At 42.4% G+C, this 18,636-nt stretch overlaps 1 protein-coding gene across 1 annotated transcript in view; it reads right to left on the reverse strand.

The window, feature by feature from the left end:
* olf413 (DBH like monooxygenase olf413) overlaps positions 1-18,636 on the reverse strand; it is an 868,967-nt gene that overhangs the window by 586,701 nt on the left and 263,630 nt on the right. The window lies entirely within an intron of this gene.

Consider the following 18,636-nt stretch of genomic DNA (forward strand, 5'->3'; position numbering starts at 1 on the left):
ACCACAGAGAATTTCTGAACATACTGAGTGAGGCAGTAACGAATAAAAACCGTCCTCTATCCAAAAGCCTAGAAAAATTTACTCCCTGTACACATGTTCCTTAGGGGGCCATTGGTTGCGGGAAATTTCAAAGACCTATATTGGCGGGCAGATTATTCTACTCTGTATAGTACAGAAAGATGGATTAACGGCGTGTCCTGAGAGATGATAGTCGGCGGTAACCCGTATATGGAGTGGCGGCTGGTTTTACAGTTCGAAGGGGCCATGAGCCACGCGACCCGTTGTCCAAACCAGGGGGATCGCTCTTGGGGAGGGGATCATTTTCACACGCAATGGTAACAAGGGACGGGGACTTGAGCGAGGAGAAACTTGGGATAAAAATGTACGTTCCCCATGGGAATCGAACCATCGTTCTTGGGAAAACGGAGATCTCTCTCTCTCTCTCTCGCTCGACTTGGGCAACATCCGACCGTTCCCACAAGATAGAAGTTGAGAATGGAAACGGATGTAGGCGATGGAACGGCTAAAAGGAGAAGGAACCCAGAGATAGAGTGAGGAGGACCGAGCGAGCGATGAAAAAAGGGGGAATGGCGTCCGGAAGGAAATAGGGAGGGATCAGGAACGATGAAGGGGTTAGGACAGATGGGACGAGGGAAGAGAGAGGACTGCGCGAGGAAGAATGGGGTCAAGGAAATGAGGAAACCAGGAAGAGCGTTGGTTCAGGAAGAAGAAGTACGGAGTGATAAATAAGGGAGGGCAAAGAGAGGGGAACGTTAGGAAGGGGACGCACTCTCCAGGCGAAAGGGAACACGGACCTATATCCATCCATTGCAGAGTATTGGGCTGATGCAAACAGAAGTGGAGTGATGGCGTTATCACCGCTACCGCAGTTTTTCATGAGGTGTGTTACAATGAATAATACAGGGAAAACCGCAGAGGAATTTATCTGAAAAATGAAGAAACAAAAGGCTTTTTCTACAAGTGATTTTTCTATGAACACTTCAGAAGTTTTGAGGAATTTAAAATGTGAAATTAAAGTACCTATTTTTTAGAATATATAGTATAAAGATTAAAAGACTTATGAAAATTCAAAGACAGGAATGAAAGAATATTTTATTTTATCCCTATTTAAAATCAATAAATGTGTTCTTTACTAGCATTACGTTGGCTAATTTATTTACGTGAAAAACAAAAGATATAGACGACACCTTACATGAAAGAATTTTGCATTTTACAGTCAGACATTTGCTTTCACATTAATATTTCCAATTTTACCGTATGTCCCTTCCCAAGTCTTATATACGCGAACATGCGTGATACTTAATAGAGGTAAACCGTCCCAAAATTTAAAAACTGGGCCATTGCGACCACAGAATACTGCTATTTAATTTATCAAGCGAAATAAGACCGCTTCGCCTTTCTCTGGAATGGTCTCTTTTAGCGGAGAAAGCATTCGGAGTAAGGAACAGGTCGTGGGAATCTCAGAAGTATTCATGGGCTGATCCACTGGCAATCTAGAGGTCCAACAATTCTCTGAAGGAAGCGGTGGGAGAAAGTAAAAAAATATAACGCATGATTACATTTCATAATTTAATTGAGCAAGGAAAAAGGGAATCTACATAAATAACTAATGGAGCACGAAGACGAAACCGCAGGGTCCGAGAGAGAGGAGGAAGCAATCTCAGGGAACAAATGCGTCGGAGGCACGGGAATAAGTGGACCACGGGAGTGAAGAAGAAAGGCTTACAGGGGGATGGATGGGGCATACGGGAAAGGAAGAGGGCCGGCTGGATGTGAAACAGTTGGGGGAGACGAGAAAACTTTTCCGCGCTGTCCAATGATGGGGCTATGGGCCCCGTGAAGGCGTCGACCTGAGGCTGGGACAAGTCGCCGTCCCACCATCCCGCTCTCATCTCCCTCCCGCACCTCCATGAGCCCCTGTCCAACACCCCCCCTCCACGAATCTGACCGTCCTCTCACCCACGCGCCCCCACCAGCCGTCGGGCCCGGCATGGGAGCCCAAATCAACCCCTACCAACTCCGTGCCATTAAACCACCCCTTGCCCTCCACCCAAATTCTTGACCTCCCCTCCAACGTCCATCTTCACGAGCCTCGAGGGACCTCTTTGACCTAAGGAACATTAAAAACCATCGCTGGCACTGATATATATTACGGCAGAGAGAGGACATACTTGTCTCACATTGCAAGAGGGAGATTCCCGTCGCCATTATCGACAGAGCGAAACGCTTTTAGCAGGTGAGAGTAGAGGGGCGGCACAAAAAAATCTATTCACTCTCCTTCGGGAAGAGAAGGGGATGAAGCCCACGGGACCAAAAACGATCGGGATGTTAAAATAAAAAGGAACCAAAAGGACGCATGGCAAACTGAGGGCACTTCAACTAGGTTCCAGTATCGTGTGCCATCTGAGGATAAGGGCATTAAGTTTTGAACGCATTGGATACTTCAGTTGAATATTTTAAATCTGATCGAGAATCAGAAGTAACCCGTCAACACTCCTAAAAATGAGTCGTTGGCGTTGAGTGTCTCTCTGGCTGCCGAGTAAGATGAACTGAGAAAAATACGGCACTTGAAATTTTCCATCGGAGCCATTCTTTTCATTAATAACTGACCGATTGAAATAATATCTGCTACTGGGCGGGAAGCCAAAATCAACACCACGGTCCCCTTCGATTACTACTTTTATCACGCATCTCAGACAATTTTGAACGTCACGGAGGATCTCGGATTTCAATCCCTCTCCATCACTACGGATTGGGAAGAGAGTGCGGCGGCGGACAGAAGCCACGGAAGACGCGGCATGGAGAGGGGTTGACGGGGAGATAGGGGGAAAGAAAAACCCTGGAACGGGGGGAGCCGACCGGGCCACGGCCTCCGGAGGAGAGAGAAGACTGGGAAGTAAAAGATGGCGTGGTCGACACGCGCTCTTCGCAATACGTTTTCATTCCGGGCCATTTGCCGACGTTTCCAAATACTAATGCCGCGCGTTTATTGAGACTCTCGTAAAACTATCATTTATTCCAATCCTCCCAGACGTCCCTCTGAGGAGGGAGGTAGCGTTTCCACACGATGGACCCGCCTGGATGCGGTGGGGTCGGAGGTGGGCTCTCAGGAGAATGTGCGTGGAGTGTTTGTGCGCTCAGCGTTGGCGAACATGTGTCTCTCTCTCTCTGGTTCTCGGGGAGGGTCTTTGGGGGTAGGGGCACGGCCGGGGGAGGGTTCGTGAGTGGTCGTGGGAAATCGTGGGAGGGGTAAAAGATGTCTTTAAGTACCTCTCGGCACTTAACCGAAACTCGCTTTTGAGATAAGCCGGGGCCCTTCTCCTCCAACCCCGCAACGTTCCAGTCGCCCTCCCCTTCCATCTTCTTCCTGTCCCCCCTTCCCATATACACACACACACACACACACACACATCTTGTTCTTTTAGTGATCTCCACACACAGACACACGCCCGAGCGGAGATGTGAAGGGGGCGTGTGTGGACTGTCGCACCCGCCCCCCAAGACGCGCCGTTTCGATGGGTGGTGGACCGCAAAGGCCGATGGGGAGGAAGGTAGGGGAGGTGTCCCTGAGAGTTAAAACCCGTGAAAGCGGCCATGAGGGGGGAGTGGACGGAGTGTTGGACATTATTTCCCCCCTCTCCGTTCTCACCATCTTGCTTCTCTCCCCCCAACTCCACGCGGCGTCGGATGCCTTCCATCGACAGCCCCGTTGCCAAATAATATGGTAATGCCCGTCTCTCCTCTCTCACTCTCCCTCCCACACCCCACGCCTTCCCTCCCCGGCTAATGCGATACTGAAGCCTTTTTTATGCGGATATATATCCAGCACACTATCTGCAAAGCATGGTTTTCTACTTCACTTATTTTATGGAGAAGGTTTGAATAAAAAAAGCGGGTTTATGGAGTCCGGGATGCTGGGATCTATACGCGCTCTTACGACTGACTGTCAGGAACAAACGTGAAACGGAAACTCGGATAAGGTTCTGGGTGTTTTAAGATATGGTCCGAGATAAGTACAAAAACCTATTATAGGTTAAAATGTATTGGGAATGTGAAAGTAGAGGGGAATATTACAAGTCAATTTTATCACCTTTTAAAACGGTTTCACCGAATTGATGGCTCGAGGATCTAAGGAATGACAAACATACTCCGTTGACGAGGACGATATTTATGAAAATGAGATATAGTTTTACGCCGATAAAGTATTACGATTAATATTGCTCATTTTCCTCTAGATCTATCCTCGTATCTCCTAGCTTCGGGAAAAGGGAGCCAAATGAGATAAGTGTCATCTTTGACATTTACTTCATCAATGGAAAGGAATAATGTAAGGGCAAATTATAAGGCCTGTAATGACAAAATCGCCTTTAATCTTTCAGCATTTTTCCAATTCTGAACCCTTTTGATGGCAGCTCATTGTTTCATCTAACTGCATTTTGGAATGATTTTATAGCAGCGCAATTCTGAAAACTTTTATCCTTCCTTCCTCCTCCACCACCCCTTCAAAACATATCCAAATCCGTCCCAGGTGTACGAAAATACGACTCAGATAAAAAAAGAACGGGAAAATAGGGGAGAAGACGGGGAAGAAACGTAAGCGACCACGACAATACGACCCGGATGATCTCAGGAATTCCTCCTCGAAAAAGGCCATGGGCCGCAGCTGCGAGGCGCAATAAAAATAAACCCACGTGAACAATAAAAATCCCTTCCCAAGAGTGGACAATAAAAAATTAGGAACACTTTAAGAAGCAATGAAAAATGTGGGCATTAACTCCCATCGCGCGAGAGGCGGGCTTGGGTGGAAGGTGAGAGGGTAGGCAGGGGTCGCCAGTCGGTACGAACAAGGGCCGATAAACAGCAAGGCGTAGAGTGGCGTCGGGCTGGACGGTTATGGAACGAACGGGAGGGATGCGAGAGGGCGGGGGAGGGAAATAGTGGCAGGGCATCCGAGAATAGAGTAAAATGGGCGGTAATGGGTCGAGGTGGAGGCGGGGGAGACAGAGTGGGCGGCAGAAGACTGTGGGAATGCACAAGATCTGGGAGGGGTGCGGATGAAAGCGGAATAAAGACTATTTCCCTGAGACGCGGGGCGCCATAAAACGGGCAGCGGTATTACGCACTTCAATAAACGAAATCGCGTCCGGGTGAGAGAAAACTGAGCCTCGCCGATCATAAATCCTTCAGTGAAGCAAGTAATTAATAGTGGAAATAATAACGGGAATATAGCACTGTTTATATATCAATCTAAGATATTGCTGAAATTGAGACTTCTGCGAGTTAAAGATCACGGTGAATTTGGCAACTTTTTATAGAAGCGGTGCCAAACAAAGTATAATCATTGAGATTTCTCACAACTCCCATCCGAAGAGCAAATTTATAAGGCTCCAAGCATAGTAAAGTGTAACAATGTCAGACTAAAAATCATTCACTTTGACCGGGATTCGAACCCGGATCCCTCAATGTCCGATCGAGTGCTCTAGCCAGTTGAGCTATCGAGGCGTTCTCTTGAACTCTAAAATAAGCCCTGAAATAAGCTCTGAAACTTAAGCCCCGGGTTCAAATCCCGGTCAAGCGGAATGGTTTTTACTCCGGGTTCGAATCCCGGTCAAGGCGAATGATTTTTTCTCTCTGTAATTGTTGCATTGAAATGCATATTAGCGGATGTCTCCGTAAAAGTCAATAATGCGGCATCTCCCGCAGTTTCTTTGGAATAGTAAATTGTATATTAATATACAAATATTGTTCTCTACCAAGCAAAGTACAGAAAAATGATAAGGCAGCCGGTGTGTAGTCACAAATGTAAGCGACAGTGAATCGAGACTCGAGACATTATATATCGAGGAGTTAGTTCTTGGATCACTAAAAAAATCCAGGGGCTTGTGTTTTATTTCTATCTCGGGGGCTAAGCTAACGTGATGTGATATTTTCTTCTTGGACACTTGAATATACCTCAGCCATCAGAGAACTCGAACCGAATGACTTATCGACTTCATTTCTCTATTGGACGCTGGTAACTCCTCGCATCCAGCCAAAACTATCTCCTACGTTTTTTCTAATTTTTGTCATTTTTCCTCGGATTTTTTCCCTAGAAGAAACGGTTGCTAAGTTTTAGAGGAAAACGTCGCAGAGATGGGGCACGTCCGCGGGAATAAAATCGTCCTCGCTCACCTTCAAGGCTACGGGGAGGTTAAGCGCGAGGAGGGGGGCTTTTAGAGGGTCGGTGAGTCGATCCCACTCGGAGCCGAATGATAGCGATTACTACACGCGTGAGGAGTGATTGCTCGTGTGGCTTACTCTGCGCCTCTCACCACTCACTCCCCAGAGGTTATTCCCGTCACCAACCTAAAACCACCTTTTATTTCTCGTGTTTATATCGCACGCCACGATGTGAGACCTCAACATGGTGTAATTTGAACGTCAGGTTTTCTTTCTCCACTCGTCGATGTAAACAACAGGTTAAAACGAGGCCATGAAAACACATTTTTACTACGTCATCTCTGAAAGTGCACTCCGATTAACAAGGACCAATCCAAATCTTTTGCAATTTCAATACATTAGTCGAGTATATCGGAAAAAAAACAAAACGCTCTAAGAAAACAAGCGACTTGCCATCATCATCACCACAATACTCAACTCAAAGTTTGGTCTTAATACACATAGTTGAGAGGAAAGGTTCTCTTCATCTAAACCCTTAAGGCGTGCAAAATTCAAAAGCTCAAGTTACCGTGGGAGGGGAGCATTTCTTTTCCCTGCGCACCCTTTCAATCTCCCAACAAGTTCTGCTAACCATAAAATCGTAATGCTTGGATTTTAAGTGGTGTTAACCTAAGATATTTTCAAGGATTTGAACCCAGGATCCTCTTGCCTAAGTTAAGTGCTCTACGCAGTGAGCTAAAATATCCATTAAAAATAAAAGAACTTTGCATTAGATATAATTAAAAACAGTAAATAAAGAATTGAGAAGTCTATTGAAGCGCGATTTATTTGTAATGGTACATTCATATCCAAACCTAGGAGGGCATAGTAAAATCGATATTTAGCTATTTTGATTGGCAAAAACTGAACTCCGTATTGTAAAAGAAATATCTCTGTCTTGTGTGAACTAAATAATTTTGGGATGGAATATACATTAATGATCATCATCTTAATCAGGACTTCATCTTGTACTATCAGCTTTCAACGTAAAACATTCCCCTGTCAAATTACATTAAATATAACACGTAATCGAATGAAGCCACTAATCTTCATCGTTTTCAAAAGAAATAATTTCCAAACTTTCGAAAGCATTTACTCAGTTTAAGTTCATTAGTTATTTTCATACCTTTCTCCCTCGTTTAGATAACATAAAAAGTACATCCATGTTCCTTCGTGGCAAAGGTCATAAGTGGTCTTGCCTAGACAGTAACATTAATAATTCAGTCTTGTCACAAAATCATCGTCTCCATTAAAAGAAAGCGGAAGTCTTGGGAAAAATATATTTATCCCACCAAATTGCCATTACTTTCTAAATTATTGGGAAAACAGTTATTCATCTAGAGTGAGATTAGGGAAACTTTAGGATATCAGTCGATTCGATATAGCTTGGCAATTCTCGTCGACAAGTACAGTCTTCTCGGATGCAGAAACCATTCAGGTGGGATTGCATCGACAGAAATACACTTCTTTCAAATAAAAATTTGATGCCTGAACTAATTTTTACAATGCCAGAAACAAAACAAGCAAGCACAAACAAACTTTCTTAAGCAGCAAATGACGGTCATCACATATGATACAAGATTGCGGCCGATATAAAATATTTCGTAGCATAATGGATGGCTACCTGACCACTGATTGTCGCACTGTTTTTCCACAAGAGTTAAGTGAAAGGGAATCGTAGACAATGATCAAGCATGAATATTATAAACATTAGTTATTGATTCCCCAAAATTTTTTCCACGTTTTACAATGGCATATAATTCTTATGCATACACAATGAATGCTTAGTTACTCATTAGATTGTACATGGTATCAACCGGCCAAATAGTAGTAAACAGAGCGTCCCAAAATATATCAGGTGTCAATAAAAACACGTTCTCACAGAAAGCCTTTCTTTCATAAACATGAAGCGCTCCATAAGAGCCCTTTTCGCTAAATGAGACCAACGTCAATTTAAACGGGAATGTGAGACCTCACACACCAGTTCAACATGCATTGGGAGCATAGCAGACAATTTGAAAATTCCCTTTTTTCTACGCTGGGATTGAGCTATGAAAGTCGGTTCGGGAAACAGCAAAAAATACAAAATCCACGATCCCGATTGGTGCTTGGAAAACACCCCCTTTCCATTCATTCCTCCTCCTATTCCTCCCAGCTTTTGGCGCACGAACTGAAAGACAAACACCCACATACTCTTCAACCAATAAAAACAACACCAGCGCCTCACACCACCACCATTACCGCTCCGAACTAAGCGATGAAACTGCAACAGTCGAGCGACGCAGGCTCTCCGCTCCGCGTCCCACAACATCCCCTTGCCACCACCCATCCCACCCACCTTCATCACGGGATTTTTGCAGTACTTGCACACCAACGCGCTACCAAAGCCACACACAAACTGATCGCGGGAACGCCAGAAAACACACGCGAGCGAGTAGCTCCGCCATCGCGACAATCGTCCCGGCGGGTTCTCGGGGGGAACGCAGGTCGACGGGGAGGGACGGACCCTGCCGCCTCGTTCTGCAAAATCTAGCTGGCCGCATACAATTCTACCCCGCCTCCCCGGGACGCTCGTGTGACCGAACCGGGCGGATGAAATCCGCCGGGTAATGGAAAAACGAAGATCACGGTTTTAAACGCTCACCGGCGTGGCCGCACGGTGTACGTGCGGTACCCGTCAGAGGGTCCACAACGTTCCCCTGAAAGGAAGGAGAATGTGGTTTTTGCGAAGTGGTTGTAATTCCACCGACCTCTCCCTTTCATTGACGTTGGCCCCCGAAAAAAACTACTAGTTAATTCGCTTTCAAAGAGACGTGACGATGAGGAAATTGTTCAGAATGAATATGTAGGCAGCAACAGCGTCTGTGACACCGAGAGGAGGGAATTCGTGATTCACGCGGATTTATTGCTTGAGCATTTATGGGTACTGAACCTTGAGATGAAAGAAATTTATAGCATTATCATGTTTCCTTTAGTGACATACTTTAGTGTAGTTCAGTGACATTAAACAGCAGACTTAAGACACTCCAAATGACACACCCAGATAGAAAATACATTTTGGAGATTATGAATTGGGTTAGACAGGCGACGAGAGTACGCACAACTCTGGACGTAACATTAACATGATGAGTGACAATAATTGAAATTTGTTTAAATTCAACACAAACTGCAAGCATGTAGTAAGCCATTCTACCTGAGTGGTCATAAAGAACGAGTATTAGTATATTTGAATAATATAACACCTTACGTGAACATTTTTAGAGGAGGAAATTTGTGGAGAACAGTGGTTGACTCAAACAGTTTTTCCATGACAAAAGTTAAAACTTCGAAGCTTAATCAAGATATAAATCGGATCCTCGTGAATGGTTGAAAAAAATTAAAGGTAATAATGAAATAGGTTAAGTACCTGTAAAAATTGAGCGAGCGAAGAGATAGACAAGAGAGAGGTAAAAGACTACGGTTTAGGGGTAAGGAAATCCGCGGGGTGAAGGCAATAGAGTTAAGCAGGAGATATGGTTTGATCACAACAATCACTTGGATAGAACACTAAATAGACATAAGCATACATAGAAGTATACACGTATATTAGTTCCATCCAAACCTACTTTAAATGGTAGATTACCTATAGCAATAATACATGGAAAACGCCAAAAAGTTCAGAGTGACACTAATTAGGTTATATTACGATAATGTACTAAATCAGGAACAGCATGGTTAATTGGCAATAATTTCTGAGAGCGAATGCAAATTCAGGCCATAACAAGTACTGATAAAGTTTAACATGAGATGGAGGGGGATAAAACAGGGAAGACGGTTGAGGAATTGTAATGCAGAAGCTATAACCGGGACCAAAAGAAAGGTGGGCCAGGAAACAGTAAAGAATATTATGAGTGAAAACTGGGAAATGGGTACAATAGAGAGATTTAGTGATGTATCAAAACTGGTAATCTAAATACGCAAAGGACACTATGGGAAGGATTAACACGAAAAGAACAATGACACTTAAGATTAAAGACAAGATAGTTCGGGGGAGCCCATTATCACCCGTGCCTTTCAACGTATATATGAACGTGGTAGTTGAATTGACTAGGGAAGGATTGGAAACAGGAATGAAAGCCGGTGGGGAATTCATAAAATCAGTCAGGTTTGCAGATGATCAAGCATTATAAGGCCAGTCAGCCAAGAGTAGCATAGCTAAGGTTTGAAAAGGTGAAATGGACAGAAAATATAGTAAACCTTGAAGTGCTAGACGATGGGGGAGGGAATTGCAGTGAGAAACCCAAATGAGGCAGAAATTAAGGATGAAAATCATTTTGATGGGCAATGGGATGTTGATTTCTGCGAGAGATTGGAGAAAGTAAGGCAGACGAGGAAAGAGTAGGTAATTAACGGGCATGTTAGATATAATGAAGTAAGCATGCCGTAATGAAGAAGGATTTATTGTAGCGTCGGGAGCCAGTTTTCATTTATTTAGGAGAGCCAAATAAGTGCATTTTTGCTACGTATTTTTCATTCTAAAATTTACCTTAAGCGGCAGAATAAATAATAATAATAATGAAGTCTTACGACCACCATGTATATCAATTCAAAAGGCAGGTCTATCTGTTTTCATACATTTCATTCACTTAAAATATTTGACTTGTTTAAAAGATGACATTTTTTTAAGAATTTGGGTTGAATCAATATTTGAAATTTATTATATTTCAGGCTGGCTCGTTAATAGCTCAATGCTAAATGATCTTTGAAATTCAATGAATTTGAAACATGATGAGTCTGTGGATTAAGCACAAAACCTTTTTCTTAGATTAAATATCTCACCCAAAGTACTAGTGTCAAGTAAAAAAAACAGGGATCGCTGTTTAACACTACATTTCTTCTATTCAGACTTCACCTTCAAACTGCCGTATTACAACCAACGAAACTATGCTCCGTTACGTTCGATTTCTCCGCTAAGTCCACCGCAACTGGACCTAACAGCTTATATTCTTATTCCTCCTTCCAATGCTCATTGACATTTTGAATTGGAATAGTAAAGTTTCACATACACGAGAAGAGGGGGAGCTAGAATATTGAAAGACACGTGAGCAACCGAAGCGTTTGACCTTCTACTTAGCCTCTGAAGTATTCTGATTCCATGGATCAATTTAAATATACAACGGTTCATGGGTACCTTTTGAATAATCAGTTAAAGTGGAACCACTTATCAGGATACAATGTAGAGAACTACTATGATATGGACCAAAAGAGACCCGCTCAACGGAAAATACGTGCAATGGACCGAATTGGAATATCGTTGTTCCATTGAACACCCAAAGGCTCCAAAACTAAGTAAATATTTCGTTTGAATGTCATATGAAAATCAAACTACCACTTAAACGAAAGATATTCCCCTGGATTCAAATGGTATTGATCACACTGATTGAACAAATTCCCGTCACAAATTGGAAGCTAAAACATTTCAATGGGCAAATATTGGTTCAACATACTGAAGTATATTGCTCTCACATTATTGGTTAGTGAGTTAAACGTTAATAGGATTAGCGAGTTAAAAGGAGAAATGATAGGGCGTTTGCAACATCAAAGGGCGTTTGCAACAAACTTTTGGACTCGCTAGGCGGTGTTAGGGGTAAAATTTGATTTAGCAAAAAAGTGCAAAATATACTCGCAAAACTCACAACACTTATTTAACGTCAATGTATGTGTGTGTGTGTATATATGTGTATATATATGTATATATATATATATATATATATTATATATATATATATATATATATATATATTATATATATATATATATATATTATATATATATATATATATATATATATATATATATATATATATATATATATATATATATATATATGTATGCCCCCCAGAGACGAATTTTACGATTAACCTTGCCCAAAGTAGTTCAAATATTTGGGCTGTATAACATCAAGTTAACAGACACTTCTTAAATATAGGTACATCACTGGCTTAAAATATCTTCGGCACTTAAAACAACTTCCGACTCGCGAATATTTATACAAAGGCTCCTACGCTGAATAACTAAATTTTTCCTATTAGAACAGTCAACAGAAATCACAATGCTATCATTACCTAAAAAAACAACAGTTCTACGATTGGTGAAGTAGAAAGGACTAGATCTCAAAAGAAATGAAACCCTACGTTGTATGAAAATAACCCAAAATGGGTGGAGCCGAATTCCTTCCCAGGTTCCCAGGAATATCTGTTAGTCAATACGTTACAATATTGTCGTACAGCCGACAGATAGGCACGGTATAGTTCAGCGTATGGAGGACTGAGCTACATACTAACTCGTGCTTATTAAATAGCTTCAGGCGTGATGTGGTGGAAGTCGAACGTAATTAATAACTGATCGTATCGGTAACTCATTAACTCGTGCTTGATTCCAAATGACATCCTTGACATCACAGCCATCATTACGTAAATTACGGCTTTTATGATGTCGTGGATATAAACTTCAGATAATTAAATTTCGGGCACGGCCAACGGAGGAAATTATTGTAGAGACACATGAGAAAAACTGGAAGAACTGGAGATTTACAATTCATAAAATCAGTTAGGCTTGCGGATGATCAAGCTTTCGTTTACCAGACAGCCAATTGAAATGAAGCATTAATGAGGGCATTGAAAAGTGTAATATGTGTAAATGCAATAGGTGTAAGAATAAATGCAAACAAAAAAAGGCATGCGATTTTCCAAAAAGAGAAAACCTACGTTAAACATTAAAATAGGAGTTTATGAACTAGGGCAGCTGGAATAGTTTACCTTTGTTGGAAGTATTTGGGGAAATAGATAACAGGGACTTAAGAAGACGGGACGGGAATGACGGGACAGTAAGAATGAGTAAGAATGTTAAGGTAGCCAGTTAAAACTTTGATATTAAGCGTGGTTTTATAGTGCGCGGAATCAGTAAATGAAGTAGTAAATTCCCTGCCTTTTACAGTCACTTCGGGGGGTAGAGTGTTTTACGGTGCATGTTCATGTGGTAGTGATGTTTCACATTCTTGCTTGTTGTGTCCTGGCTTGCGTGTTGTAGGATGGCTTTCGTGCTGCATCCTGGGGTGCAGTTTTTAGTTGTTTTGCGGTATATGTGTTTGCATGAGTGTTGGATGAAGGGATTTTTGCATGAGTGTGTGCGCTGCTGTGGGTGTAATTTTCCACGTTGTTGTTTTGCATGTGGTATTGTTCCTTTTTACGGTTGGTGACCTAACACCCCCCCGCCACACGCCCTTGCGGCGGCTTGCGGGGTATTATGTAGATGTAGATGAAGTAGAATGATGGAGGATAGAGAGAGCTTTTGAAGCTTGGGTTTGGATAAAGATGGAAAAGGTGAAATGGACAGAAAGGCAAACAAATGAGGAGGAGCTAGGCATGGTGGAGGAGGAGAGGCGATTGTTGGGAGAAATCCAATTGAGGCAGGAAAGATGAATGCAAAGCATTTTGATTGGTATTGGGAAATTTGCGAAAACGTGTTGAAATCTGTGATAAAGGGAAGGTTAAGCAAACGAAGTAGGGATAGAAAGAAGATTTACATGTTGCACGCACATGAATATACACACACATAAAAGGGGAACACCTTAATTCATTCATGATTTTTTATTGAAATTCTACGATGCGTTTCCACGCTCAAAACCTGTTAATCAGTGGACCATTTACGATTCATAACCCGACTCAGGCCAGCGCTTTTCCAACCGATGCGAAACACAGCAACCACCGACAATTCATAAAGGGGAATATTTTACAGACTCACCGGATCAGCAAACACAAATAGAGAGACATCCATTCTCTCGAAACTGCGCTTTTTTCGGGGATAAACAATCACTTTCTGGGGGCACGCGAGGGAGTTCGTCCGGGATCGCTCTGAGAATGAAGGTCGGAAGAATGCCGAGCGGTGTGAAGGGGAATTAATAGAAACGTGGAGGATATGGTCCAACCCAAATTTTTTAAGCCTAAGATGATGTCGAGAGAGACTTTAGTACGCATGCATTTGGATGAATTAGTGATTGTTACAACATTTCGTTTTTGGGAATATTTCCCTTGCTTATAGTTCACCTGACTGCACTGTTCCATCAGACCATTCAGATCCGTTTTGTAAGCCACATAAAATTACAGTGATGTGATACGAAAATTAATGCGGCAAACCTTTAAAAAAACTCTGCATCTAAATTAATTAGTTCCTTTCCTTACTCGTACCGAGAGGAGGAGGAGGTAAACAACACAAAATTACAGAAAACATATCATACCTTATCTTAAGTTTAATTTGAATATTCGATAGTTATTACCTTAAAAGTGTCAGAATTCTGCACATGTAAAATTTTATGCCTTAATGATTCAATAGGACAGATAGTTGGAAGTGCACAATTTATTATTATATTAATCATTCATAGAATTGAACGCAAGTAGGGCATAAAATATCGTGTAGAGTCAGGATCACAAGGATATGTGAAAAGAGGACACATATTTTCCTTATTTACGAGGATTATGTGTTTGGTGGGTGCCAATTTTGGGTGTTTTGTACCAATGCGCTTACCTCCCCGTCTGGTTTTTAACTCCTTTAATCTTTCACCTCCCCTCAATTGTCCTTCCCCATTGGAGAAGACGTAATCTTTCGCCATCACAGCTCGGAACAAAAGTGCAGCTCAACGTTTGGGAACTGTCGCTCGCCTAATTAGTCCATTATGAATGTCTGTGCCCCGTGTTATAAAACTTTTATCGTTAATTGGATTTTCGGGTAACGAATATGCAGACGGACATTTTGCATATGGAATAACAGAGTGTACCTAAACCTTTACACTTATGCACGTTCTATTGCCGGCCCCGGTGGCGGCGGGGTAACGTCCTCGTCTACCATTCCAAGGGTCGCGGGTTCGATTCCCGCCTGGGTGAGTTTCCCTCCATCTAGGGCTTGGGTGTTTGTAAATGTGACATTGTTATCGTTGTTAATAGTTCGATGTAAAGGCCTAAATGTGCTGTTTTCGGACTTATACTGAATAAATAAATAAATAAATAAATAAATAAATATTCTCTTGGCGTATCGGAGTACTTTCGACCCCGCCCACCAATCTATGCTATGTACAAGAGTTTGTACATGTCGAGAAATTGTCGCAAGAAGTGGAGGGGGAAGAGGGTGCACGGGTGCATCATTGGGAAGAAATGTAAGATGGGGGGGGAGGTCTCAGTAGCGCGAAGACGAAGGGTGAATGCAAGGTTGACTAGTAAGCAACGTCATTGGGCGATCCCATGAGAAATGGACCGTCGCAGGAAATGATAAAAAATCATCCGCTTTGTAAACATTTCTTAATGTCTTGACTGCACGAGAGAAGAATTGGAAAATTATCAGAAATGTCACCGTGGCATCTTTTTCCTCGGAAGACATCACTGAATTTATCAATGAATCCTTTTCAATGGCTTTCCCCAGAAAACCTTATCTCTATGTTGTCACATTTTATTCACATGCACGCAGAATTACGTACAAACACACAAAGGAAGGGTTTGATACTGAAGTGTGCCGATGAGTTAGAAACTTGAGGAGGAGCTGGGAGGGGGGTTGGTGGGCTGAGAGGGTGAAGTGAAGTGGGCGGCAAGCGCGTCGTTAGGAGTGAGATTGCAATGGGAGGCGTTCGAAGAGGGGGCGAGCCGGGGGCACGTGGGGGGAACAGGTAAACGAGTCTTGCGAGCACCCCTATTTTGCCGCGGCCATTCAATGACCCCCACGCGAACCGACGTACGGGAGGCAACAGATAACCCGCCCGCCCCTTTGCTCTCCCATTTTCTCTCCCGTCCCTTCGCAGACCCTCCCCGTCCATCCGCCACCTGCGGATAGAGGGGGAGGCGAATCGCGAGACGGAGAGGAGACTCCGTGGGAGTGGTGTTCTCGAGGAAGTATGTGGATGGGGGTAGATAGGGAGAGAATCAGAGAGAGAGAGAGAGAAATAGAGGGGAGGTGACCGGGGGTATGGTGGAATGGAAAGGGAGAGAGGGTGGAAAAAAACTCGAAAACATGCTCATCGAGTGAGAGAAACAAGAGTCCGTGAGACTTCCTTTGTCGAAACGATCTTTTTTCCCCGATTCAGCCCGACAGGTCGAGTGCACGTCCTCTCCTTCGCCACTTACCCCTTTCCAACCCTCTCCATCACCTCTTTCTCCCTCCCCCCCTCCTCCATCACTCCGGCAGACGGCATCTCGATGGGTGGGAGATTGGAAGGTGAGGCTTTTATCGAACCCGCTCCGCGGAGCGATGGGGCTGCTGGGGGTGGGTGGATGGCGGGTAGGATCCGGGGGGAGCAGGGACGTGTAGGTTGGACGCGGAGGCGCGATGTGCCCCATTTACTACGTCGTTCTCCGATTCTGTCTGGAAATCGAAAGTGCGTCCATGTGTGCCGTAAATGCCTTTGAATGGCACAGACTTAGAACGGGTGACCTCGCCAGAATTGAAAAGTGTGCACCACAGTACTGATTTTATATCGAAAATAATGTTTTGGTGCATCTCCTATGGACGATCAATTTGGAAGTTCGTGGACGAGCATCAGGGATTTGAAGTATTAATGTGAAGTTATTTATTAATACCATTCTGAAAAATGATGTTATTTGGCGGCCAAATAGATATGAAGGTAATATCCTATCCACCGGATTTTTAATAAAACTATACTTATTGGTCTATTAAGGCGATATGATCAGGAAATATATCCAACAAAAGCTTTTTTGTGCAATGGCAGACGACTCTCGAAAAATGCATAAAGAAGCGGAAAAATGTGACGCTACCTGTAGTATCCTGATTTTGCCATTTAAACACGACTGCAGGAAGATGCATATTTAATAAGGCGCTTTTTCTTGAGACAATTTTACAGTGGCCGACAGGCAGAAGAAAATATGAACATAATCAAATATGTCTCTTGCTGAAGATGTATTTGCCCAGTACATTTGTTATAACACCTACCATAAGGTCCCGTAAGAAAACGTGCTAATTATCTCTTTTGGTTACGCCTTCAATTCGGAAAAGATACATAACTGTGGATGAAAGAATAGTAATGTCGGCACATGACACAACGAGAGAAACAAATTTAAAGTATATAACCATTGATAATAGCTATAATTCGATGCAATTGACATTTGCAAACGAGTAACATTTGGAATACTAGTTACAAAAAAAATAGGGATATACCAAATTTGGCTCAAGTTAAAATTATTACGAAGTCTGAAATAAATATTCACATCATATATAGTCTATGCATGCCATATGAGCGTACCCTGATTTTTCCTAAAGAACACCCAAGCAGAACTATTGCGAAACGATTTCCTCTATGGTGGACTATTGAGATTTTAGTGAGTGTACCTAATGCTACACATCATGGATATACCTCCAAAATCAACATTTACGTGTAAATCGGACATGAGAGTGTTTATAAATGAGGAAATTCATGGATTCAAAACATATATGCAAATGTCATTTAGGATAAATAAACATAATTCATGAAAATTCAATGAGACATTATGAAAATGGTAATAAGCACATTGGATAAACATAAATAATAACAAAACGTAATTTAAGAGACTTTCAGAAAATAATACCCTGTGGGTCATTAATCTAAGTTAACGTACTTCGATAGAATTTCGGATAAAATTAGGAATTGGAGTGCTGATATTAGAAGTTGCGAAAAAAGCAAAAAGGAATGAATTAAAGTCAGGGCCTCTGAATAAATACGAACACCAAACAATAGTTAAAGTTCGGAAAGGATTATTAGACATGCTTTTAAAACCAGGTATCCGAGGGAAGTAGGAAGGAGATATTTTTTTTAACATTGAATATGGAGATAATGGAGAATATACGATTGCATCATATGTATGAAGGGAGTCTTAAAGTGTTAGTTAGCGGTAAGTTGATGCCCATAAAAGAAGGAATAAGTTCAGGAAGGAGGTGAAGTGGGAGGAATTTCATTACATGAAATGAGACAGATATATGCAGAGTCAGAGATGAAACATTTTAGGAAAAAAATGGTTTACGCTGGGCAGCAGTGCCGGATACATCCACGATATTAGGTTATAATTTTATGGGGACCATCTATTCTCCCCATGGAAGACTCTAAAAGATATTAACATTAATATACAAAGAGAAGGAAATGTTTTCAAAAGTTCCTTTTGAAACTTAATTATGAGAGAAATATTTCGGCCAGGCTTGAGTCTCGATCGTGACCCTGGGGAACGTCAATCAGAGATATCTGCTATCCTAGTAAGCTTCATAAAATCAACACCTGTACACACTGAGCGACAAATGGTCTAAACCTTGGTAAAACGAGGGGGCTGAAATCATGACACGAGGATGATTAGGATTTCTTGAGAGGCAGGGACGGAAAGGAAGAAGCACACCTTCCTCCAGACTATACGGGCC

Source organism: Hetaerina americana, unplaced genomic scaffold, assembly GCF_022747635.1.
Source record: "Hetaerina americana unplaced genomic scaffold, ioHetAmer1.1.p SCAF_12, whole genome shotgun sequence".
Taxonomy (NCBI): Eukaryota; Metazoa; Arthropoda; class Insecta; order Odonata; family Calopterygidae; genus Hetaerina; species Hetaerina americana.